General features: G+C 41.7%; 1 protein-coding gene across 9 annotated transcripts in view; it reads left to right on the forward strand.

Annotated features, from left to right (window-relative positions):
* CPS1 (carbamoyl-phosphate synthase 1) overlaps window positions 1–21,302 on the forward strand; it is a 326,177-nt gene that overhangs the window by 225,278 nt on the left and 79,597 nt on the right. The gene's annotated exons all lie outside the window — the stretch shown is intronic.

Genomic DNA, 21,302 nt, shown 5'->3' on the forward strand with positions numbered 1-21,302 from the left:
GCAAAAATGGTCAGTAGTGAGGAGTCTGGTACTGCAACAGCTTGTAGCCCTCCCGCCATGCTTGCTTCCTCTTGCACAGAGGCAGCAGCCAGATTTTGTGGAAGCAACCTGAATTGGCACAGGAATCGGAGTGCACAGAGGAGTTTGTAGGAATTTGGTGTGAGAACAGTAACAAAAATATTCTCTGTCTCCACCCTCCTCAATGTGTCCTTTTTTTTTTTTTCTGGAGTGTGCAAAAATGGTCAGTAGTGAGGAGTCTGGTACTGCAACAGCTTGTAGCCCTCCCGCCATGCTTGCTTCCTCTTGCACAGAGGCAGCAGCCAGATTTTGTGGAAGCAACCTGAATTGGCACAGGAATCGGAGTGCACAGAGGAGTTTCTCAGCAAGTTCAGCACGAGGTTCTGGCAAGCAGAGAAAAGACCAGCAGCAAAGGCCTGCTTGGCAACTTCAGGGAGACTCCTGCCAAGGAGTGGCAGATGTGGGTGTTGGTGTGCAAGGGCCATTGCATGCTGTGCTCACAGGAAATTTTTAATGCAGACCTCTAACACCACATGCGAAATGCCATGGCTTGGAGGCTTGAGATCCACAGGGGCTCTGCAGCAAGTGCCAGCAGATGTGTCTGCAGGCAGGGCAGCAGGACTCTGCCCATTGCCCAACAAACCAGGACGTGAGAGGCTCTGAGCTGCCCATTTGAGGATATGGTTTCCCCACAGTGGTCTGTGTTATATCTGCAGAAATGTGCCTGCCTTGGAGAGTTTTCATAGCAGCGTTTTGGGATATTCCTAGTTTGGAAGAAATTTTTCGTGTCAGCAAATGGTAAGTAGAGGTCAATGATGATAGCTTAGACACAGATGTTCTCTCCTGGTGCTTAGCTAAACCCGAGCAAAAAAATCCTTTGAAGGGTAACTAGGCCTGTGCTCTCTTTTTATATCTGCTTAAAATCTTGACTTACAAAAGGATTTCTATAATATGCTTTTCTAAAAATTAGATATTTTAAAAAAATGCTGTTGGAAGATATTGACTTACCAGCCCTGTCACTAAAGCAGAATTGAATCTAGCACCTCTTGATTGTTATCTGCTGTTCCTGGTTGGCTACAGTGCATGATTGGTATTGATCTTGTGGGAATAAAACTAACAATGCTTTTGGTTTTGCATCTGGAGAGATATTTATCTTTTAATCTACAACTATCATTTTCCATAAAGGAACATATCCAGGCCTGTAAATTCGCCTACAGTTATACATTTTATTTTCTACTAATGATTTTAATTGGAGATATTGAACAAGGTGCTGGTTTTCTGTTGTACAACTTTTCACTCCGCTCTAGCTTGGTAATGTTCCCAAAGGCTAATGCATATCGATATGTAGGGTTCTGGGAGATGGAGAGAGGTGCAATCTTTTTACAGCCTAGGTTTTCATAGTCTCTCAGAATTATATGATGATTTAGATTTTATTGCGTATATATTTCACTTGATGTTGTATTTGGGTCAGATGCACAGCTGTTTAATGAGTGTATCGATTATCAGGTTTATAGACCTATCAAAAAGGAAAAAGAAAGACAAATGTAATAAATAAGCATTAGTATTAGTTCATCCTATGCCATGATGTTTATTCAAATGGGTTTCCTATGCTGAACTTGTTTTGAAAAATGGGAAAGTGGTCAGAAAAAAAGTGGACAAGAAAGTGCTTATTTTCCTCCTCTGATTCCAGGACAAGAGATTCCTAGGAAACAGAGGGAATGGAGCCACTGCAGAGGAGGGTGACCAGATCCCTCCATTTGACAGGTTAATTCCTGTTATACCTGGCAATCCTAAACAATGGGATGCTTCAACAATATCTTAGAGTTTTGGTGGGATGAGACCAAAGGAGGCATCCAAGCTGCTTCCTTTAGCTGCTGCTGCTTTGCTGAAAGTTTGCTTTGCTGTGAGAGTTTGCAGGCCTGGGTGAGGTTGCTACTCTGTGATAGTTTCAGTCTAGGCCTTCCCGGAGACCACCTTGTAACCAGGAAGGAACTAAGGAAGTGACCAAGGAAGTATTCCATGCTATTCCATGAAGTATAAATAAGCCGGTCAGAGAGACCTCGCTCTCTCTTCTTCTGGCGAGGTTTGGGACTGGTAGGACCCTGCATTGGCCTTGCTGATCCGGAGCTGAGACCTGCGGCGACTGCTGTGTCTGCCACGCGTGAGGAGAGTGCTGGGCCGCGTCCGGCCGTCCTGGTTTTCTCAAGGGAAGTGGTGAGATTTTGCTAATTCTTTATTTTGTCGGTTACTGGGTTTTTCGATTGTGCATACCTGTTTTGGTTTTGTCCATTTTTGTCCCTTTTTGCCCCTTTTTGTCCCTTTTCGCTGCCCCTCTTTCCCTTTTGTGAGCGATTTGGGGTTCCTGTGTTCATATGTACATAGTACCTTAATTGTATATATGCGATATATGTAAAATATATATATATATATTATATAGCTTTTGGTATTCCGTTTTTTTTTTTTTTTTCTTCTCTCTCTTCTGGGAGCTTTTCTTCTGTGGTCTGTGGGGTTTGGCGGGAAGCCAACTACAACCAGCTCCACACTCACCCTCACAGAAACTGCATTCACCTCCCTTTTGTGCAGGTGATTGTTTCATGCATTGTGTTTGTCTGCTCTCCTGGAGCAGGTACAGGCTCAGACACACACACACACACCAGACTGCATCACATCAGATGCAGGTGTTCATCCTGACTCATTTTGGCAACGATCCCATGCATGGATATGTGGTAAGGTTGATTTCAGATGAATGGGGTTTGGGAGGTGCTAAAAGATGGATCCTGGCTTGTGTGGTGGTTGGAAAGAGTTTGGTCATTCCACAGAAGTACATTGCTGAACTGGGCTTCTAAAGTCCCCCTCAGAGCCAAAAAAGAAGTCAGAGAGCAGCAAGCTGAGAACACAGACTGCTTTGATCTTGTGATGTCATGAAGGCTGCAGAGTGAAAAAAGGTTGTTCCCTTTTAGACTGGGTGTGGAAATTACCAGAGGTGTGCTGTGCTGAATTTAACACAAAGAGAGGAGTCTGGTATTTGTAGCCCTTCACTCTTGAGGTTTTGTGGCACTGGTTTGAGTTTGATTTAAAATGCTTCACGAGGAGCTCATCTTCTGGAGCAAACAAAACTCTGTGAAACATGTATTGATTTAATGGTGTGGGTTTGGTTTACTTTCTTTTCATTAAGACATGTGCTGCCTATAGGGCTTAGTGGTTATTTATATATTAGTAAATAATAGGCTATTTCTAAATTAGTTAATGACATTTCTAAATTCATATATATGTAATAATACTTACTTGTTTTTTGCCATTTGCAGAAAATAGGAATTTAAGGTCTGCTTCCCAAGATGTCAGAGCAATTTCTACTGTTGATGTAAACTCTGTATGTAGAGAGGAATTGTAGTCAATATTTTTCTGCTCCTTTTATTTAAGCAAAATTTAATTTTTCAAAATATTTTTTTTCTGGAAAAATACTGGAGCACAAAATTATCTTTGGAGCCTCAGCATCCTGGAAAGACAGATTTTTGACAGTACATTGTGAAAAAATATCATAAAGTGAAATTCATATTGCACAAAACAAAAACACCCTCAAAATGTTGTGATATTCTGTGGTTAAGATGAACAATCCTACAGTTGTCATCATGTCAGGAATTGACTGCACGTGCCCTCTAAATTCTCACTACTGAAGGAACAGTAACAATGGCAAATACAGTGCTCCCAGTTTTACGGTGCACCCTTATGTGCTGCATAATGCTGTAAGACACTTAATGGTAGGCAAATCTTGGGGGGGGGAACCTGCCTGGAGGAGGCTAAGATTTTCAAAACATCTCTCGGAATTCTGCATTGCTTATTTCTTCAGGTTGTTTGTATGCACAGGGAGAGCAGGAAAAACATGACCAAATAATCTGAATAATTGCTGTGAATAGAAAAACAGGCAGTGAGGAGATATAACGAGAGATAGATGGGACATTAGTGTGTGAGTTGCAAATGTTATCCAAAGGTTATCTTCAGTTACTGGTGCAGGCAGACAATGAAATGGGTGCTAGTGCAGGAGAAGAAAGGAAAAAAATATTCTCACTTCCTGATTTTTTTGAGTTTCGCGTGTGTGCTTTGGGAATTCAGACAACCTTCCCTGTGTCAGAGGTTTGACTGATCGGGAGACAAGGCTGTTAAAAGAAATTCAGAGTGGTGAGATGGTGCTCTGCTGCAAGTACAGCAGAGGTCAGTAGTTGGTGAGTGCTGTGAACATTTACAGACTTAACTTGATGTTAGTTTCGTTGCCTTTTGGTGAAGGAATGCGTTCTTAGGATATGAGATAATTACATTTCTAGATTTTCCTTCATCATCGTGGACCTTAGAAACTACTTTTTAATGAAAACATAATATCCTAATGATGTGAATCTAGGAGCTGAAGTTTGAAAACTTTTTTGAGAGCTGGCACTGAATTTGTGGCAATCACGACTACAGACTATTAGCTGTGATCACTTTTTGTGTGTGTGTTCAGCTCCTATAAAGAGCAACCTCCCCTGTAAGAGAACAGCACATAACCCATAGTACAGTCTGACAGAGGTCTGTCTCCACAGCAGATAGGAAAACTGGCTGGCAATAAGGCAGTAGAAGAGGCCAGAAGAAAGACCAGATATCAACTGGTGTTCGGCATAATGGCAAATCTTAAGGTGTTTTCTTTTCTTGTTATTTTTTTCCATCAAGGAAAACCATCCTCTCCCAGCTGTGTGGCTACAGCAGGGGACTGAGGCCATTGTAACAGAAGTGACAGAAATGTGACTAAAATTTCCTGGGACATATGAGCTTCACAGGGAGCTGTCAGCAGATTGTTTGGATGTTCTGGTCTCCTGACAACACTTCTACAGGGTTGTGGCTGCATATGCCTGTCTTTCCGTATTCCCTAGGCATTGCCTCTCCTGTGTTTTTTTCCACTATGGGTTTTCAGCAGGATTAAGTTTCCACAGGAAGCAGCCCTTTCAGTTGATAGCTTTAAGATGGGTTGACAGCCATAGTTTGAAGCAAATGTTAAGTGCACTTTCAGCTCCCCCCAAAATTGAGTTTGATTTTCTTTGACCTAGGCACACAAACTCCTACAGTAAATATCCTGCTGTGAAGTTTAGAAGTAAGCGTATTGTCTCAGCCTTAGCAAGTCTCAGGCTTGTTTCTTGCTTGCCATAAATTCTCCATTTGCTGTCACTAGCAAAGGACTTCATTTACTTCGGACAAGGTGTCCTCAGCCTGTCTCCGGCATTGTTTCTTCAGCAGATCAGTGGATTTACTGTAGCTGATGCACCAGCTTCTAGCCGAGTGTCTTAATCACCAGTGCAGAGAACTTTTCTCACGCCCTCTCTTCAGACTGCACTGAGCAGTGTGGTGGCTGTAGGTGGTGAACACCTCTCCAGCTCCCTCTTAAAGAGCCCTGTCACCCACAGAGAGGTTAAAACACATGGATGAAAGGCAGGTTTCCCTTATCTGCCTCTTTATAAAGCTTACTATTTCCTTTCCACAAGCACGTGGAACAAAGCATTTAATTTCAGAGCAAATGGAATGTCAAGTGAAATGGTTTGGCGGGGGGGATTTTGTTCTGCAGAGAAAAAAAGGTTGGTCCATGACTGTAATTTTTATATTCACTCTACTGTTTTGGTTCAGTGACTGAACCAGAAAACCAATTGTTCATACAGCACCTGTGTAGAAAGGAAATACAGATGCAACTAGAACCATGTCATTGTAATCTAAACTTGTGCATTAGAGGTGGCACTGAAAACTTTGGAGGTATGCAAACATCTAAATACTACTTTAAAAAGAGTGACAGAAAGATGAGTGTTTGGGTAATTGTCATTTGTTCATAGATTAATTGCATATGAAAGCAAGGCAGAAATTGTACGTTTTAAAATGGGAATTATGACTTTTGATCCTGATAATTTAAATTAGTTTCACAGACTCTATTATGTGACTTGACTGTGATCACATGCGTGGCTTAGCCCACCCAATAAAAGGTTATTAGGCATGGAAATGAGGTGTTTCTGCAAAATGCTCTTATTTAGGTCTCAGCCCAGAGACCATGCTGGGATCAGTACTCGCTGCTATATTTGGGGCCAGAATATGGACCCTGGCCAGGTAAAGGATGAGGATACTGAGGCAGCTGCTTAGCTGGACTTATGCCAAAAAGGATCTGCTGAAGACATGTGGTTAAGGGTAAAACTAAGGCTGAGATTGGCATGGGGTCATGGATTAGGGATAGAGTTGGAAATGTCTGGGGTTTCTCAGGTACTATTAGGATAGGGCTGATAGGATTTAGTTTCCCAGACAGGATCAGGATTGGCCATGTATAGATTTTTGCTGTTTGTTTCATAATTGTTCTGCAATTATTACAAAGAAGCCATAGTATTCATTTCTAAAAGCCTGGTAAGAGCAAAGTGATTCAGCGTTGCAGCAACCCTGGAGAAGTGGGATTCAAGAGTTACTCATCCAGACATCCCAGATGCACAGGTCCCCTTTGAATCAGTGACAAATTGATTTTGAAGCATCTGTGGCTTCATTGCAAGTGCACAGATGTTTGGTTTGCCCTCTTTTACAGCCACTTTGTGACTAGTTCAGAAGCTCTTCTCTTCAGGCTGTTAGTGTAATCTGTTGAGAAAGGATCATTCGGAAGGGACTTTGGAGCTGTGATTCATTTTCAGAAACAAGCTGATTTCTGCCAACTGACAATGGAAGTAGCCTAAGAGAAACCATCCTCAGGGTGAGTGAACACTCCCAAGAGCAACATTCTCTTGCTTTTTGCCGTATTTCTTTTCCATGAATTCTCATGAACAACTTTACCACTGAAGGATAGAGCAGTCTCACCGGGGTTTGTGTCAGTGTACCCAGTTTTTATAGTTTTGTTGAATGTTTTGCTGCCAGGGAGCACTTCAGATCTTGCTCAAAGGGGAATCTGGTTTAAATCATAGTGACCCTCCTTGCACATAAGTACTAGTGACCTCTGCTGGTCCCAACCACTGATTCAGGCTTTCTGGAACTGCCTGTAAGTGTTGGTCCCAAATCTGCACAGACGCTGAGATTTATCCTTAACTTGATCCCTTAATGTTTACATTAAACACCTTTATCCAAGCGGCAGATTGGCAGAGACCTTTGAAAGTGTCACTGCCCAAAGTCCTTCTGACACCTGTGTTGGTGCCCACTGTGTGCCTGTGGCTGCTGGCAGTGGCACAGACACTGGGTGTCTCTCTTGCGGGAGGGCTGAGAGTTCAGCAAAGCTTCCCTCTCTTCTCTTTCAGGAAATGAAAAGTTGAGCAAATAATGGAGCATAAAGAAGCTCAAGTCTTGTTTTTCTTAGCATTTCCCAGCTTAAGTTAAGTACCCAAAGGCGAAGAGGGATTTTTACAAGAGCATATGGTGACAGGACAAAGGGGAATGGCTTCAAACTGAGACAGAGTAGGTTTAGATTAAATATTAGGAAGAAATTCTTCCCTTTGAGGGTGGTGAGGCCCTGGCACAGGTTGCCCAGGGAAGCTGTGGGTGCCCCATCCCTGGAAGTGTTCAAAGCCAGGTTGGACAGGCCTGGTCTAGTGGGAGGTGTTGCTGCCCAAGGCAAGGAGTTGGAAAAAGATGATCTTTAAGGTCCCTTCCAACCCAAATCAGTCTGTGATTCTACGGAATCAGGTTTTTTCTGTGGAAAACATAGCACTCTGCTGGTGTCACAGACAGGTGGGGTTTAGTCAATGGCTTGTCATGGAAGCAATGCTGACGTCAGTTTTTCATCTGAGTCTAGAAATGCTTCTTTAATTAAATATTCCAGGGCAATTATTGACATCTTTAAAGGGAAATTTTGCTTCTAAGACATACTTAATGCAGTATATGATTCCCAAGTTTAGCAGAACTCACTGTAGGCAGGTCTCCCTTAATTTACAAGCGTCATGTTCTTTTAAATGCCTCCACTACTGTCTGTCTACACTGGAAAAAAAAAATCAAAATCTACCTCTTAAAAATTGCACTTAAATTTGCACTTCAAAAGTCCAAAAAATGTTGGAAGAATACTATGCCATTTATAATGCATTGAAAGCCCTATTATTGAAATATTAAAATATTAAATTGTAGAGCCTGTCTAAAAAAATCACTAGGAGAGATGCATTAATTCTGAGTATTTAGATGGGTCAGTGTAACTCTGGTTACAGTGGTGACTCACTGTAATCCTGTTACCATCAGGATGGTGACAGCAATGCAGCTCCCACATGAAAGAAAGCAGAATTTCGGCAACTCCAAAACTCTGAGCCCTTGGGAACTTTACCAGGCATAGTGAGTTCAAAAGTCAGCATCTGTTGTTCCTAATTATTCCATAATAATCAGTAAAGCAAATCCCACTTGGGAAGGATCTTCCCCATGCTTTTAGAAAGTAACAACAGAAGACAGAGCCCTTGGAGCTGAGGTTCAGTGCTCAGTGTGGTGATTATGCAGTTATGTTAGCAAGGATTAGAAGGAGCAAGCCAGCTGCCTCTGCCACCCCTGATAACACACAAAAAAATGTATTTTCTACTTGGTGTGATTTTTCAAGACAAAATGCAAAGTATTATCTAATGCATCAGTGATTTACAGCTGAGCAAGTCTATATAGACTAAATAAATTATCATTTTTTTTAAATACACAGCTTTCCCACAAAATGTTTAACGCTTTACCACTTAAGCAGCCAACTAATTAGAATGATTTCAGATGGATTTAATTTCCACTTTGTCGACAAAATTCCTGAAATAATATTGTTCTCGATGATCTTATCTCACATGTCTGTCAAACCTGTCTGCGCAGAAGGATTTGGGCCTTCTGATTTCAATTTTTTCTTTAAATGTTTATCTCAACGTGAACGTTCTTCTTGAAAGATAGAAAATTAAATTAATTTTTTTTTTGTACAGTTACAATAATTACTGTATATCTCCAGAGATTGTGAATCATTCATAAAAGGATTTATACTCTCTGGCAAAAATTATCCTTAGACAGTACAAAGCCAGAATTGCAAGGATAACGCTGGGAGACCATGCATTTTGGATCATGAAATGAAGAAACTTTGGGCTTCTCTTGTGCTTGTTCCCAAGAAAGCTCTGATTTTGTGCTAGAACTTCCAGGTGGGTATCTGCACTGTCCTGTCCCCAGTGTCATGGCCAAATATTTCTCTTCTTCAGAGACAGCTATTGGGCTTGGTCATATCAGGCCACCCCTCAAGACCCTTTTTCTGTCTCTCTCTTTAAAATTGTGTAATATATAAAGTCTGATTAGCCCCAGTATGGATCAACTCTCTAGAATGCATCAGGGAATTTCATATTCATTAAATAGCTTAAGCACGTTTCTTACTCTGTCAGATGATTGGATTTCAGTGTACAGTTTATCCTTGCAGTGCTTGACTTAATGTCTCATGAAAAAACCAAGAGGTCACAAACTGAAAGAAAGGAGTGTTGGTTGGGAGAGTTCTCTGCCAGAGCAACTACTCAGCCAGCAGTGATGATCATGGGGTTATCTCCCCCCAGCTGCCCAAGATTGTCTTTCCCCTTGGTGAAGTTTGTGTGGTTTCCTTCAGCCCATTCCCAAGTTTCTCAAAATCCCCTTGGCCGAAACAACGGATTTCATCAGTTCTGTGTGAATCTCCAGCGTGATGAGAATGAGCCTGATACCTGTGCAATATCATGGGACCCCGTGTGGATGTATTCTAGTTGAGAGAGCAGAGCCATAGCCACCCATGTGTGTGCAAAAAATACATTGTTTATTGCCACGTAGGATGCAAGGCTTGGTAAAATAGCAGGGCAAACATGTCACCTTTGTGCTGCGAATCTTCCAGCTATTGCATGTGGCTTGTTTGAAGCACATCTTACCACTGGCTTGTGTTTTATGAGCCACAGCCCATGAGGTGTCTACAGTCAAAAAAACTGTGCCAGAAGTTAATGCTTGGTACTGGATGCCCACACAAAATGGGAACCATGGCTTTAGTTTAAAAAGAAAAAAAAAAGAAATGGATGTTACACAAAGAAGTTCAACTTTCCTACCTGCCTGGTCAGCCTGGGCTCAGTGTCTTGGTCTCTTACTCAGCAGGCAAGTGCTTTAGCTGCTGGTTCTGCTCTGCACAGCTCTGGATTTGACCAGAGATTTCATCCAGGAGCTGAGGAATCCAGACAACAATAAACACTGTTGAAACATTTAATGCTCAATAACAGATGCAGTTTCAATGAGTCAGCATTTTCTGACAAAAGCAAAATGTGATCAGGAAATCCCTGACCTGATCTAATCCTTACCAAAGTCTTGATCAGTGTGTAAATTCTCTTCACTGCAGAGTTGTAAATCATCATTTTGTTACAGACATTGAAAAATTCTGCTCTCCCGATGCAGAAACAGTGCTACCATCTCTTCCAATTAATTTTCATCAGCTTTTTCATAGTAATTATTGTTTTAAATCTCCTTCACCTGAATTCCTGTGAATATTGACTTGGTTTCTGTCTCATTTTGTGTCATCTACATCGTCTGCCTCTTAGTGATATTTTATTTTGACATGTAAATACTGTGATGTCTTCCCTCTCTTCACTGTTGTTGCTTGCTGCTGGCTGTTTTGCTTGCATAACTAATTGCATGGGTATTTATTAAAAGGGTTTTTCTTTCAAGGAGGTCCAGCCTTTGCTCTCTCCTCCTGGTGTTGCAGTGAAGTGCACTTCCACAATTAACCATTAAGTGGGGATGTAAATTAAGCTGCTGGACTAGCAGATAAATGAATCTGTCACATGTATAATTGCTAGGCAAAGTGGCTACAATTTTAGCTATTTTCATTGGCCTATTACTGCAGCTTTTTATTGCTAAAATAATAAATCATTGTTTTTGTAGAAAGAGGTATGTACCAATGAGCTGGGGGGGAGATCTGTTGCATAAGCAATAAAATAAGATGTTGGGGGGATTTTTAAGAGGTGAATTTGTATAGGGGAACTTTTGAGATATCACATGAAGGATATATATTGCACATTAGAAAAACAACAACAACAACAATACAAAAAACTTGGGGGCATTTTTTGACAAAGTTTCTGAGGCTAAGATATGATGGGTAAGTGATGGAACCTCCATCTGTAGTAAATTATACCACTCTAAGGGGCCTCCAGTGGGTCACTCAAACATACTATCTGCTTCTAGAAATACTGACCTTGGTGTCTCTCTTTACCCTCAAACTTACCAGTAGCGTTGACAAAGGAACCCTATCCTGGGCTGAAATGTCTACTTTTAATTGGAGAATATCACATACTGTAGGCTTTGAATAGATCATGCACAGTTGCAGATCCAATTCAGTATAAGCAAGGTGTTTGGTCTTTCTGCAATTTCTCAATATTGCAGTTTTCCCAGAAATATTAGCAAATAAAGATAAAGCAATTTTAGCTATACCTCTGTGGCATCCTCTGTGCTGATTTCAGGCTCTTCTTGAAATGCTAATATATCATCCTCACTGCTGTATTCTTGCAGCCTGTTCCCCGAAGGGGACTCGGATTGCCTTCTCAGTAGCAGATTATTTCCTGATCACATTTCTCATATTAGGGAATCCATGTATTGAGCAAGAGACCAAAGTGCAATGATCATTTTACAATTTAGCTTTATCTAGTCATCTGTTAACAAGTCATATGATATTTCAAGTCATTTTAACTCTGATGAGGAAAAGAGCTCATCAAGACATTAATCACTCAGTAGTTTGTATACAAAGCAAATTGGTGCCTCAAGGCATTTAAATAAAATACTGTCTCTTTGCCTAAAAAAGATATCCTTGCTATCAAGGGCAGAGGAGGATGTTTACAGACACCTTCATATGTCTACTTTGCTGGACCATTTAATGCTAATTTAGTGTTAGATTACCTTTCTGAAACTGCTAAAAAAATCTGTTATATTACTGTGCTTAGCTGAGGCCCCGGGACTTCAGAGATGAGATTTCTATCCACTGACAAATCATGGCTGGGTGGAAAATCAAAGCAGATACTTTTCCACATCAGGTGTGAAATACACTTGCATCCTAATCCTGACAAATGATACAATAATGGAGAGAGTGTAAAAGGTTTGTTTATTCTGCAGAAAAGATTTCATCTGGGAATAGGGGCAAAGGAAATATATATCCTTATATATCCTATATGTATGGAATTGCTGGAAGGCCAAAGTGGCTGTGAAGTGCTGTTTTACACCCAGGGAATGCAGATTTTAAGGTCTGCATGCAATACAGAGTGGTAAAGGCTGAGACCCTATTTTTCTTCCCAGACCTGCTGGTCTCATGGATGGAAACAGTCCAGGGAGTTCAAGAACACCAAATGCACCTCAGTGGAGAGGGGCTAGTTAAGGATTTTCAGTTGACATAAATCCTTATCATTGTCTCATATCACAGTGTAATTGTGGCTGTTAAACTTTTGGGGCAAGTACTGGAAGAGTTAGGGAGTAAAATGGGCCCTGGGGAGCATCTCTCCATATGGCAGCATGACTGGAAGACTGAGATTTTTCCAAGACTAACGTTACCCATCAGAGTGTTTTGCTTACGTTACTGATGAAGTTACCCTTTGCATTTATTGCCCAAATATCTTCCCTTTTAACAAATGACAAACTGGTTTTTTACAACTATTTGTATTCTTAGAAGATTCCCTTGGAAAACATCTCAAATTCCGTTGTGTAAGTGGCTTTGTGGGTCTTTACTGTTTTGGATATATACTGCTGGCTGGTGCCCAACAGGAATGCAATTTGGAAGGAAGCTTGAGTTTGATTTTTCACAGCACTGTTTCTTGTGCAGCCCTCGAAATCTGGGCACTGGAGTAGGAGATAAAACATCTCCCATATGGAAATTCAAACACCATACCAGCTTTTTTCTCTCTGTAGTGCCATCTGAAACTGGAAACCAGCAAGAAATAAAGCCTCCTCTTTCTGCTTTCAAACTAATGCATCCACTTCCTTCTACTTTAGATGGCAGCAGATGAGCTACTCATCCAGGCTCTCTTTATAATCACTGCTAAGAAACAGGCACTTCTAGAGCATGATTCATCTGATGTGTTTCAGATGCCTGCATCAGCAGAAGGTGGGATGCACTGCTTTTCTCTGCCACCTGTGAAGGGAGGCCCTCTATGTCTACTTCAGAGGTAGGTGTCTAATTTTTCCTGACAGAGATCCGAGCCCATATGTTCAGCCCCTTCCCCTGATGGTCCTGGCTGGCCCTCCTAAAGAAAATGTCCTTTTCTGAGTAGATATCTATGTGCGTTTTTTGGCAGCTGAGCAGTGCAAAAACACAAAGCCCAGTGCAGGGGTGTAATTTGTCCTCCAGCTTAGAACAGGCAATTGCCAGATTAAAACCTACATGTTTCCGAGGCTTGCTCCTGTTGGAAGAAGTGCTTGGTGATGCTTTTCCACCAGAAGCTCTGTGCTCTGCAAGGGATGAATTACCCTTTGCCAAGGTGGGAGCCAGGCCTGGTGAGATGTTGGCTGCTCCTAAAAGGAGACAGTGATTTCTGTTCAGAAGTGAGTGTGAAAAAAAAAGCTGGGGCTTGACTCCAGTTTGTCTGCCCTTTTTGCAGCAAGAAACACCTCAACACATGGCAGCCTTCTGCCATACTTTTTTTTTTCAGCTCCCTGCCCTCTCTCTTCCTCTCTTGGGATGTTTTGCCTGGGTGACCAGATTTTCACACTTACCCCTTCCTATGAGTCTACCAGGAGAAAAATGAAGAATGACTCAAAGGCACCAACTGAAGAGTCATATAGCTCTGCCTATACAAAGGGAAAGAAATTAAGAGTTTGTCTGAAAAAAAAAGAGGGGAGATGAAACGAAGATAAACTAGAAAACAGCAAGCTGTTGGTAGACTGGATAGTAATTTTTTTGTTCTTGAAAACTCTTTGCTCTTAAAAATAGTAGTGACCCTTGAAGGATCTCTTGATTGATTTGACAACTCCAGCTAAGTGAGGAACACACCAGTATATTTTTCATATATCCTAGAGACAGGCCTGCTAGCGCAGGCTTAGCAGCACTTTGGCTGGCTCTTTTCTAACCCTTATTCACCACTATTAGATATTCTGCAGGCTGCCGAAGGAGGTCTAACAAAAATCAAGCCAAAGGAGGTCTAAAAACCTCACTCCATGAAAGACAGCATCTGCTGTGTGATTTGTCAGGAAAGGTTTAGATATTGGCATAGACTTCTCTCCTGGAGGCAGGACAGTCAGGCAACTGAATTCTCCATAAATTTTCCTGTCATTCATCTGCCAGGAATATTTTTCAGAAATGCTGCTGTTCCATCCAGGTACTCCTCTTTTGTAATCGAATGATGATTTATTAACCAAGCAATGAAGAAAAATATATTAAATTGGAATTTATGAATGCGTAATGATATGTAAGCCATAATAATGAATCACTCGTTTCTCTCCTCTTCCTTCCTCATGCATATTTGGATGTTTATTTCCATATAAATTTTCATTTATTTCTGTCCTCCGAATTCTCCTTCACAAAGAGGAATTCCCAAGTTAAGGTGTTGGAGACTTTGAGATACCTTAGCTAAAGAACAAACACAACACTATATGCCTTCCAGCTCTCTACTTCCCTGTTGCCTTGCTCTCCCAGTGCTTGCTCTCCTTGTCAGGGCTATCACTATCCTGTGACTCCCTTGCAGTCGTGTTTCTGACTCAGGTAACAATTTACTTACGGTCTGGGAGTGGAACATTACCTGATTCTGAGCACAGGCTAAAGCAAGCCGAGGTCTTTGACCCCTTTGCTTCCATCATTTGGTTCAACAAGGACTAGTACAGAGTCAGAAGTGTTGGATTCCCTGCAGGTTGTCCTGGTGAGAGCAGCGTTATGTATCTTGGAGCCTTTCTCTAGTCCACAGTCCTAGGCAATATAGCAAAAGCTTATATTTGAGTAAAACTGAAGGAGCTGTGTGTCTAACGTAAATCCAGGCTGGAGCAGGAGGGAAAATACTGTTATTAGACCTAGAAAGAGCAGTGTTGGAGAGACTGTGAAGCCTGGCAGAAGGTGAAATGGACCTGGTGATGCAACCTGCTCGGATTAACTCCAATGTATGTGCTGCCCTTAGGTGTTGAAATTGGCTGTCATGATGCCCAGCTTTCACTGCAGGGTTATTTCTTTAGCTCTAATGCATTGCTCCTTCTGGATCCATTTGGAAGACAGGATAGTGACATGCATGATGCTGAGCCATTACAAAGGAAGAAATCTATTTGAACTAGCTTAAGAAGTGTTTTAAGCTGATTTGGTGTTGTGGCCTTGGCCGATGCTGTGCTGTCCAAGATGGGGTGGGTCAGGAGTAATTCCATGACAGTCAGAAGTGACACCAGTTAAGAACACCTGATTTCCCTGCCACATGCTCCCTAAACCTCTGCTACTGTTTGCCAGGGAATCTTCTGGCCAGGCTGATGCTTATGCTTATTTTCTAGGCTTTTTTGCAAGTATTTGTTTCCAAGATTCCCCAGTTGGTTACTGTCATGCTTTGCTTGAAATGTAGTTTCAGAATGCACTCTTTCAGGCTGGAAATGTCAAAAGAGCTTTGTGGGAGACCTAGGTCTACGGAATTTCAGAAAGAGCTATGTGTCCAGCTAGACCATTTTTAGTGGTTGGTATACTCAGAGCATGTTACAGAAAATAAATTTTGCCCATAAGAGCTGTAGGAAACAATCCCACAGTTTTGGCTGCTCTGTTAAAGTCTCATAAGGCAGGATAGACACTGCAGCAGGCTCCATCGCTTTTGGGCTACAGCATGTGGTTCTGAAGGCATTAATAAACCCACTATATTTCAATGAGTGCTATAACAAGGCAATATTGCAGAAGTGTCTCAAATATTGAGCAGGATTTTGGCCACAGGCAGACTTTTCAGTGTCTGGAATTGCACACACAAACAGGCGCTCTTAGCTCACTTGAGACTAAGTTGTTGCTGGAAGAACATAGAGCTTTATCCGTTCTTTCAGTCTGCATTTGCATTTGAAAAGGTTTTATTCTTTTCATGCTCATAAAAAGTGTTATGTTAAGTATTAATTTGGTATTTTCTTGTGTTACTGTACACTTTCCACACACCTGGAAATTAACTCCATTGTAACCACAATAACTCCCCAAAAGAGGACAAAACTCCTGTTTATACTAGTGGAAGAATATTGCAAAAGCAGATGGAAGAGTTTCATTTTTTCACCAGCCTGCCAAATTCCTTGACTGACATCACTAAAGATACAGGTGTGACTATCTTTATGTTCCTTTATTATTAAAATGTATGGTGACAATAGGGCAGGTAGTGCTCGGTAAAACACAGAGAAGGAACTTGTAAAAAACAGCTTAACAGACTTATCTTACGGGATTTGACTCTCAGGAGGAGAGTCCAAATGATTGTGAAATCGGGGTGTGTCTTCCCTGATTTTTCTGCAGGCTGGAGTGGGATGTGTATGTGTGTTGGGGGAGATGAGATAGGAAAAGGCCCACACAGATTCCCTTGCACTGGCTAATGCCATGAAGGCACACCAGAAACACTCTCATTGATGTTGTGAGCTCAAGGGCTGGTGATTGCTGTTGATTCTGGTGCAGTTCCTTTTGCACTTCCACTGCCTTGGGCAGAACTTGGTATACTTTCTGTCAATACTCTGAGTACTTTCAGTTCTCTGAGTTAGGTTCTGAGCAAGATGTGAATATGTGAATTTGAACTTGAAGCAACACAGAAAAAGCAGAAGGAAATTTTCCATAGGTAGACACATGATATCTAAAGCACAGTAATTACATTTTCTTGCTCACAATATGAAATCTACTGAGGTATCTCAGCTGCAGTCCCTCATTAAATTGCTATTTTATCAAAGGTTTTGTCATGGAAACTCCACGTCAAACTTCAGCTCTAAGGATGAAACCTCTCTTTTGAGGAAGAGACTGATTTGTTTAGGCTTTATGTCAAATTCCTCCTGCTAGTTGCTAGTGATTAAATAACACCAGGGAAAAGATTCCCTACCGTGGTGCTGGTCAACTTTGTTATATGCTGCATCCCAGCTGACTGGTCTTCTTATCATACTGACCTCACAGAAGAGTGAAAAGCTGGAATGGTCAAGATCAGCCCTGCCTGATAAGACAAGGGCTGCTGACTCAGCTAAGCCATATGTTTGAGTTGCACATGCTAAGCTAACAGATTATAGTATTTACAAGGCTTCACTAAACATCTAATTCTATTTTGTGGACAAAAGGATTTTAAGTTAATTTATTTTGCCGAGAGAATCATTTAAGCAAGTTAGCATTTTGTTGACAGAACTACGATGAAATTCATTTTGTCTGCATAACTGATTGGAGACTTAGCTGAATGCATCTTCTTCACTGAATCAAGTATGTGCCAGGACTGTCAAACACAGTTTCCTCTATGATTTGAAGTCAGTTTATCAACAGATGAATACAAAATCCTTTTGTCTACAAAATGAACTTAGGTGTTAATTGTTTGTCAATAAAGAGTGCATAGCCAAATGATCTTCTGCTGAACACTGATAAAAATGTAGGAGAGGGTGTGGGGATGTGTGTGTGTGTACACAAACACACAGACCTGTATACCTTACTTTGTTGTCAGAGTCTGAGTGTCACAGACCAAATGCCTGGCAGAGAACAGTGTCCAATCCAAGCGGGGATGGAGCATGGTCTGGATATCGTGTTCATGTTGAGAGCATCACAGAGAATTAAACTAGTGTAGAAATGCAAAACATAGGGGCTGGAGAGCTGTCAATATTTTTTCTAGCAAGGAATCAAAGCCCCCCCGTTATGAGTGTTAGTTCCAGTTCTACTTGGGACAAGCACATGGGGGATGCAGTAATTTTCTGCCTTGAAGAATTGTGTCACAGACAGATGTGGCAGGTGAGGAGCAGAGACAGGAAGATCATGATGGCTGGAAGCTGAGGCAAAACAAAACAAACTGATTAGTTTGAAGTCCAATGGGGAAACACCTCTTGGAGGTCGGTTATACCTTTGAGTTGTCTTGACCACATAAACCCTTCCTCCTTCTGGACAGAAGCTTATTAGGGTGGTACAGCATGAGCCATCTGCCTGTACAGGGTGGAAATTTCACCTAAACCTCGATTTTAAGCACCATTGGACTCATCCGAAGCCCACGGATAGCCCACTGTTGTAATTTTCTTTTTTTTTTTTTTTGTATTTCTGTAGGTACAGCAGGATTGTGAGTATTCCTAGGGCTTAGTTTTGAAGATAGCATCTGGGGTGTCAGCTCTGAGCGCCTCTGAGAACACAACAGAAAAACGTTGTGTGTTTTATTCTGAAAATATCATTATATTTTTGCTCTGCTTAGATTAAGTATCTGGAAAGGAACAAGAAAAAAAAGAAATATTCACATTAAATATGTCATAAAATTGCACAAAATAATTTTTTAGCTTTTCTCTCTTTCCTTTGTGCTTTTAAGATGGTTAAAGTCCATAGGGGTAGGGAAAATATGAAATAAAGCTATGAAGAAATATGACAGTGTCATAGTGCTCCATAGAAGTTCAGCCCTCTGATATGTTTTCATGTTCATTCAGGAGGAAACAACCATCTAATCCCCAAGTTAATTTGTACTGTTGAAAGTAGTCTGGCTTTCAGCTCTGCTCATTGACAGAAATCTAAAAGAAAAGCCGTCCATTTTCAGCTGTGTTTTCCCTAAATAGTCACTGCCAGAGTTGAAATGGAGAGGTATATCGGGTATGGAGAGATGAGGTTAAAGGCACGAAAGTTGTTTCTCCTAATGAGGTTTGTCATTTACAAGGGCATAATCATCTCTGCTTTCTGCAAGGAGCATTTATGACAGGAGTGCAATGCGAGGTGCTGGTTTTGCATTCCTTCACAGAATGCGACCTTTGAGAGAGATGCAGCCCCATTCCTGAGGGTTCAGAGGGTTCAAGGCTGCTCAAAACCATTGCAGCAGAGCTGGAAGGAGCCTGACTGATAGTGAGGCCTTCCAGCTAAAGCTGGACACAGATCGCAGATGACTTCATGTCAGGAAGTGACAACCCTGGTTGGGATTAAGTGTCCATTGCTATTTATTATGTATATTTTTTTATAGTGATTCCAAAACGTTTCCTTTGCTTTCTGGTGTGAGCAACTGGTCTGTGGGGACCAGCAGTGGGGGCCTTTGCAGTTTGATCCTACCATTTATTCATGGCTTTTCAGCTGAGCCCATTGCGCTGTGTCCTATGAAGAGCCCTGACTGAAGAGCCAAGGACGTGTCAGACTCCCCTGTTGCTCAGCAGTCACTAATGACTGCAGCATATGTTCCTGCTTCCCTGACCCCTGGGAGCAGAGTGCATCTGGTACTCCTACAGGATCCAAGTCCTGATTGTCAGTGCCATGATTCCCCTGCACTTAGTCAGCAGAACCACAGGGTGTTGGCTGGTCTCAGGACAATGAAGCTTGAGAGGGACCATTCTGGAGAGGGGGTGCTGGGAAACCTAGGGAGAATTAGTCCACAACTGGGGACCATGGCATGCTAATCTATAACACAGAAATGATGTAAAGTGTCTTCCAGAAATCCCAGCCTGGAAATAAAAAGTTTGTAGATTACAGGTGCTGTATTATCATGGGTTCATTGGCTCTCTCTGGGGGCTGCATCCATAAATTGTAATAAAAACCTGCAGGGTTAGTGCTGAGGGGCCTCTCAAAAGCCAGGATTTTCAAATGGATGTGGCACCTTTAGTGTGAGGTGTCTGTAAATCTGGCCAGTGCGCTCGGAATGTAAAGCAAAGAGACCACATTTTTAAAATGGTCTGGTAAAAACAAACTGACCAAAAAAGTCTTTAGTCACCTCTGTATTTCAGATACCTCTTCATGGCTCACTAGCTCTCATCTTCACATACTTCCCAACTGATGATACTGCATTTCCATTTTACCCTGAGGTCAAGTCTGCAGTGTAGGTGTTCAAACCCACACCTATTCATAAAACCAGTCTTGCAGGCTAATAACTCCTCAGGGCCAGGGAAAGGAGAGATGGATTTTAATGCAGGCAAAGGCAGCAAAGTTGGAAAAAAATAAAAAGTCTGCATTATGTGCTATAAGGAGGCGAGAAGGGTGTACTTGCTATTAAACTTATAATGTCATACCATATAATGAAACCAAAATTTGAGCCACTAGAAAGGTCAAACCCTGCTCTCTTTTGCCTGTGTACATTTTCTTTGCTAATGTAATTCCTGCTGCTGGGCTCCAGTATAATCGTCTCCTAAATGACTTGGCCTACATCATATCTCATTTTCTAGGGGAAACTATGTCATTTTAGTATGTTGAGGTGATGTAACAGATACTCTCAGTATATTATCAGCTTCATTTAAAGTCCTAATAACTAAGTGCGTGAACAAGTAGAGATTCTTAGTAAGGTTGGTCTGCAAAAGTCACGTGGGATTATTTTTAGTGTAAACTGCAGAAATGGTTTTTGGAAAGGCTATGTGGTATTTTAGTATGAGGAACATAAATGGCAGTAGTTACTCCAACTATATCAAAAGGGATTGAGATGTATGTGGTTTACAGCTTTGCGTAAAGTGGAGTGCTATAAAGGATCACCCTCGCTGCATGCAGGCCACTGGAGGTTTCTGCTGTTCAAGGCATTTGTTCCTGTTTTGTCCAACGGAATCCCAAACTAATAGGGCTGTCATTGTAATTTGACAGGTAGCTAATATATAAAGGGGGGAAGATACATGACTCAGAGAAGCGCTTGTTTGGAGCTATTTCATTAGTCACATGCAGGAAATCAATCAGAGTGCAGTGGGGCTCCTGTAATTTAAATGAAAATAAAATATATGTGTATATCATAGTCTGTGCAGGTGATGATTTTAGATTTGTGCTGGAGAGCTTTCTTGGCTCAGAGACAATTTTTTTGTTATTTCCACAGGGACTTCTGGATGTAGAGATGTTCACAGTACTTCTGTGAACACACTGGTTAAAGACAAGGCCCAACTGCTCTGCCTGTCCTTGTAAAAGCGATGGTAGGCTGAAGAAATGGTCTGAATGCTCTGCTGGGGGAGCACAGAGTGAAAAGGGGGCAAGATTTCCTTCTTGGATGAAACCTCAGACTGTTTTGCTGCACAGACATATTGGATTTGTAGGTAGCTTGTACCTAGTGGGAGGGCAGCCTGCTTTTGAGAGGTCCTGTGGATGGGCAATGGCAGGTGTCAGCAACAGCCTGGGGTTCAGAGTAGGGTTGTCCTTCTCCCATGGCCTTTCAACCAGGTCCTTTTAAGCATTGTGGAGCCCTTGTGCATGTCCAGGTTTCTGTGTTGTGCTTCTTCATTTTCTGCATCTAAGTCATCTCCTGGTCTCCTTGTACTTTTAGTCTCCC

This window comes from Lepidothrix coronata, unplaced genomic scaffold (assembly GCF_001604755.1).
Source record: "Lepidothrix coronata isolate B3197 unplaced genomic scaffold, Lepidothrix_coronata-1.0 Scaffold165, whole genome shotgun sequence".
NCBI classification, from domain to species: Eukaryota; Metazoa; Chordata; class Aves; order Passeriformes; family Pipridae; genus Lepidothrix; species Lepidothrix coronata.